This window comes from Salvelinus namaycush, chromosome 14 (assembly GCF_016432855.1).
Source record: "Salvelinus namaycush isolate Seneca chromosome 14, SaNama_1.0, whole genome shotgun sequence".
NCBI lineage: Eukaryota > Metazoa > Chordata > Actinopteri > Salmoniformes > Salmonidae > Salvelinus > Salvelinus namaycush.
In genome coordinates, this window is record NC_052320.1 from 42,608,819 (window position 1) to 42,614,818 (window position 6,000).

Sequence of the window (6,000 nt, forward strand, 5' to 3'; positions counted from 1 at the left end):
ACAGATTGGTAGCCCCGATTTGAAATCCGACTTCGTGCTTGAAAAGCAGAAGAGTAGGGGAAGATTTTATATAGCAAACATTTTTTTCTGTAAAATGTTGGGAAAGGGGTCAAAACGGCAGTTGTTTGTGAAAGTTTAAAAAACACATGGTAGTGCATTTAGTAAAACTGCTGTAACGTAAGTTCCATACTGAATAAACCTTCTCCGCATTTGACAAGCAGAGAAGTAGAGGAAGTTTTAATCCAATATACTTTTGTCAAACTCTTTGGTTTAGTGGTCAAAATGATAGTTGTTTTGAATTGAATGAATCTGCTAACTTCTGACATGTTTTACCGAAGCCAGAAAAACAGGCGATGGGTTACAAAAATAGCTCTAGTTACAGATTGGTAGCCCCGATTTGAAATCCGACTTCTTGCTTGAAAAGCAGAAGAGTAGGGGAAGATTTTATATAGCAAACATTTTTTTCTGTAAAATGTTGGGAAAGGGGTCAAAACGGCAGTTGTTTGGGAAAGTTTAAAAAACACATGGTAGTGCATTTAGTAAAACTGCTGTAACGTAAGTTCCATACTGAATAAACCTTCTCCGCATTTGACAAGCAGAGAAGTAGAGGAAGTTTTAATCCAATATACTTTTGTCAAACTCTTTGGTTTAGTGGTCAAAATGATAGTTGTTTTGAATTGAATGAATCTGCTAACTTCTGACATGTTTTACCGAAGCCAGAAAAACAGGCGATGGGTTACAAAAATAGCTCTAGTTACAGATTGGTAGCCCCGATTTGAAATCCGACTTCGTGCTTGAAAAGCAGAAGAGTAGGGGAAGATTTTATATAGCAAACATTTTTTTCTGTAAAATGTTGGGAAAGGGGTCAAAACGGCAGTTGTTTGGGAAAGTTTAAAAAACACATGGTAGTGCATTTAGTAAAACTGCTGTAACGTAAGTTCCATACTGAATAAACCTTCTCCGCATTTGACAAGCAGAGAAGTAGAGGAAGTTTTAATCCAATATACTTTTGTCAAACTCTTTGGTTTAGTGGTCAAAATGATAGTTGTTTTGAATTGAATGAATCTGCTAACTTCTGACATGTTTTACCGAAGCCAGAAAAACAGGCGATGGGTTACAAAAATAGCTCTAGTTACAGATTGGTAGCCCCGATTTGAAATCCGACTTCGTGCTTGAAAAGCAGAAGAGTAGGGGAAGATTTTATATAGCAAACATTTTTTTCTGTAAAATGTTGGGAAAGGGGTCAAAACGGCAGTTGTTTGTGAAAGTTTAAAAAACACATGGTAGTGCATTTAGTAAAACTGCTGTAACGTAAGTTCCATACTGAATAAACCTTCTCCGCATTTGACAAGCAGAGAAGTAGAGGAAGTTTTAATCCAATATACTTTTGTCAAACTCTTTGGTTTAGTGGTCAAAATGATAGTTGTTTTGAATTGAATGAATCTGCTAACTTCTGACATGTTTTACCGAAGCCAGAAAAACAGGCGATGGGTTACAAAAATAGCTCTAGTTACAGATTGGTAGCCCCGATTTGAAATCCGACTTCGTGCTTGAAAAGCAGAAGAGTAGGGGAAGATTTTATATAGCAAACATTTTTTTCTGTAAAATGTTGGGAAAGGGGTCAAAACGGCAGTTGTTTGGGAAAGTTTAAAAAACACATGGTAGTGCATTTAGTAAAACTGCTGTAACGTAAGTTCCATACTGAATAAACCTTCTCCGCATTTGACAAGCAGAGAAGTAGAGGAAGTTTTAATCCAATATACTTTTGTCAAACTCTTTGGTTTAGTGGTCAAAATGATAGTTGTTTTGAATTGAATGAATCTGCAAACTTCTGACATGTTTTACCGAAGCCAGAAAAACAGGCGATGGGTTACAAAAATAGCTCTAGTTACAGATTGGTAGCCCCGATTTGAAATCCGACTTCGTGCTTGAAAAGCAGAAGAGTAGGGGAAGATTTTATATAGCAAACATTTTTTTCTGTAAAATGTTGGGAAAGGGGTCAAAACGGCAGTTGTTTGGGAAAGTTTAAAAAACACATGGTAGTGCATTTAGTAAAACTGCTGTAACGTAAGTTCCATACTGAATAAACCTTCTCCGCATTTGACAAGCAGAGAAGTAGAGGAAGTTTTAATCCAATATACTTTTGTCAAACTCTTTGGTTTAGTGGTCAAAATGATAGTTGTTTTGAATTGAATGAATCTGCTAACTTCTGACATGTTTTACCGAAGCCAGAAAAACAGGCGATGGGTTACAAAAATAGCTCTAGTTACAGATTGGTAGCCCCGATTTGAAATCCGACTTCGTGCTTGAAAAGCAGAAGAGTAGGGGAAGATTTTATATAGCAAACATTTTTTTCTGTAAAATGTTGGGAAAGGGGTCAAAACGGCAGTTGTTTGGGAAAGTTTAAAAAACACATGGTAGTGCATTTAGTAAAACTGCTGTAACGTAAGTTCCATACTGAATAAACCTTCTCCGCATTTGACAAGCAGAGAAGTAGAGGAAGTTTTAATCCAATATACTTTTGTCAAACTCTTTGGTTTAGTGGTCAAAATGATAGTTGTTTTGAATTGAATGAATCTGCTAACTTCTGACATGTTTTACCGAAGCCAGAAAAACAGGCGATGGGTTACAAAAATAGCTCTAGTTACAGATTGGTAGCCCCGATTTGAAATCCGACTTCTTGCTTGAAAAGCAGAAGAGTAGGGGAAGATTTTATATAGCAAACATTTTTTTCTGTAAAATGTTGGGAAAGGGGTCAAAACGGCAGTTGTTTGTGAAAGTTTAAAAAACACATGGTAGTGCATTTAGTAAAACTGCTGTAACGTAAGTTCCATACTGAATAAACCTTCTCCGCATTTGACAAGCAGAGAAGTAGAGGAAGTTTTAATCCAATATACTTTTGTCAAACTCTTTGGTTTAGTGGTCAAAATGATAGTTGTTTTGAATTGAATGAATCTGCTAACTTCTGACATGTTTTACCGAAGCCAGAAAAACAGGCGATGGGTTACAAAAATAGCTCTAGTTACAGATTGGTAGCCCCGATTTGAAATCCGACTTCTTGCTTGAAAAGCAGAAGAGTAGGGGAAGATTTTATATAGCAAACATTTTTTTCTGTAAAATGTTGGGAAAGGGGTCAAAACGGCAGTTGTTTGTGAAAGTTTAAAAAACACATGGTAGTGCATTTAGTAAAACTGCTGTAACGTAAGTTCCATACTGAATAAACCTTCTCCGCATTTGACAAGCAGAGAAGTAGAGGAAGTTTTAATCCAATATACTTTTGTCAAACTCTTTGGTTTAGTGGTCAAAATGATAGTTGTTTTGAATTGAATGAATCTGCTAACTTCTGACATGTTTTACCGAAGCCAGAAAAACAGGCGATGGGTTACAAAAATAGCTCTAGTTACAGATTGGTAGCCCCGATTTGAAATCCGACTTCTTGCTTGAAAAGCAGAAGAGTAGGGGAAGATTTTATATAGCAAACATTTTTTTCTGTAAAATGTTGGGAAAGGGGTCAAAACGGCAGTTGTTTGTGAAAGTTTAAAAAACACATGGTAGTGCATTTAGTAAAACTGCTGTAACGTAAGTTCCATACTGAATAAACCTTCTCCGCATTTGACAAGCAGAGAAGTAGAGGAAGTTTTAATCCAATATACTTTTGTCAAACTCTTTGGTTTAGTGGTCAAAATGATAGTTGTTTTGAATTGAATGAATCTGCTAACTTCTGACATGTTTTACCGAAGCCAGAAAAACAGGCGATGGGTTACAAAAATAGCTCTAGTTACAGATTGGTAGCCCCGATTTGAAATCCGACTTCTTGCTTGAAAAGCAGAAGAGTAGGGGAAGATTTTATATAGCAAACATTTTTTTCTGTTAGATTGGATTAAAACTTCCCTCTACTTCTCTGCTTGTCAAATGCGGAGAAGGTTTATTCAGTATGGAACTTACGTTACAGCAGTTTTACTAAATGCACTACCATGTGTTTTTTAAACTTTCACAAACAACTGCCGTTTTGACCCCTTTCCCACATTTTACAGAAAACAATGTTTTCTATATAAAATCTACCCCTACTCTTCTGCTTTTCAAGCAAGAAGTCGGATTTCAAATCGGGGCTACCAATCTGTAACTAGAGCTATTTTTGTAACCCTTCGCCTGTTTTTCTGGCTTCGGTAAAAAATGTCAGAAGTTAGCAGATTCATTAATTCAAAACAACTATCAATTTTGACCACTAAACCAAAGATTTTTGACAAAAATATATTGGATTAAAACTTCCCTCTACTTCTCTGCTTGTCAAATGCGGAGAAGGTTTATTCAGTATGGAACTTACGTTACAGCAGTTTTACTAAATGCACTACCATGTGTTTTTTAAACTTTCACAAACAACTGGCCGTTTTGACCCCTTTCCCAACATTTTACAGAAAACAATGTTTTCTATATAAAATCTACCCCTACTCTTCTGCTTTTCACAACAAGTCGGATTTCAAATCGGGCTACCAATCTGTAACTAGAGCTATTTTTGTAACCCTTCGCCTGTTTTTCTGGCTTCGGTAAAAAATGTCAGAAGTTAGCAGATTCATTAAATTCAAAACAACTATCATTTTGACCACTAAACCAAAGAGTTTGACAAAAATATATTGGATTAAAACTCCCCTACTTCTCTGCTTGTCAAATGCGGAGAAGGTTTATTCAGTATGAACTTACGTTACAGCAGTTTTACTAATGCACTACCATGTGTTTTTTAAACTTTCACAAACAACTGCCGTTTTGACCCCTTTCCAACATTTTACAGAAAACAATGTTTTCTATATAAAATCTACCCCTACTCTTCTGCTTTTCAAGCAAGAAGTCGGATTTCAAATCGGGGCTACCAATCTGTAACTAGAGCTATTTTTGTAACCCTTCGCCTGTTTTCTGGCTTCGGTAAAAATGTCAGAGTTAGCAGTTCATTAAATTCAAAACAACTATCATTTTGACCACTAAACCAAAGAGTTTGACAAAAATATATTGGATTAAAACTTCCCTCACTTCTCTGCTTGTCAAATGCGGAGAAGGTTTATTCAGTATGGAACTTACGTTACAGCAGTTTACTAAATGCACTACCATGTTTTTTTAAACTTTCCCAAACAACTGCCGTTTTGACCCCTTTCCCAACATTTTCAGAAAAAATGTTTTATATAAAATCTCCCCTATCTCTGCTTTTCAAGCAGAAGTCGGATTTCAAATCGGGGCTACCAATCTGTAACTAGAGCTATTTTTGTAACCCTCGCCTGTTTTTTCTGGTTTCGGTAAAATGTCAGAAGTTAGCAATTCATTAATTCAAACAACTATAATTTTGACACTAAACCAAAGAGTTTGACAAATATATTGGATTAAAACTTCCCTCTACTTCTCTGCTTGTCAATGCGGAGAAGGTTTATTCAGTATGGACTTACTTTACAGCATTTTTTACTAAATGCACTACCATGTGTTTTTTAAACTTTCACAAACAACTGCCGTTTTGACCCCTTTCCCAACATTTTACAGAAAAAATGTTCTATATAAAATCTCCCCTACTCTCTGCTTTTCAAGCAGAATCGTCTTTCAAATCGGGGCTACCAATCTGTAACTAGAGCTATTTTTTTTACCCTCCCTGTTTTTCTGGCTTCGGTAAAATGTCGAAGTTAGCAGATTCATTAATTCAAAACAACTATCATTTTGACCAACTAACCAAAGAGTTTGACCAAAATATATTGGATTAAAACTTCCCTCTACTTCTCTGCTTGTCAAATGCGGAGAAGGTTTATTCTTATGGAACTTACGTTACAGCAGTTTTACTAAATGCACTACCATGTTTTTTAAACTTTCACAAACAACTGCCGTTTTGACCCCTTTCCCAACATTTTACAGAAAAAATGTTTTATATAAAATCTCATACTCTCTGCTTTTCAAGCGAAGTCGGATTTCAAATCGGGCTACCAATCTGTAACTAGAGCTATTTTTGTAACCCTCGCCTGTTTTCTGGTT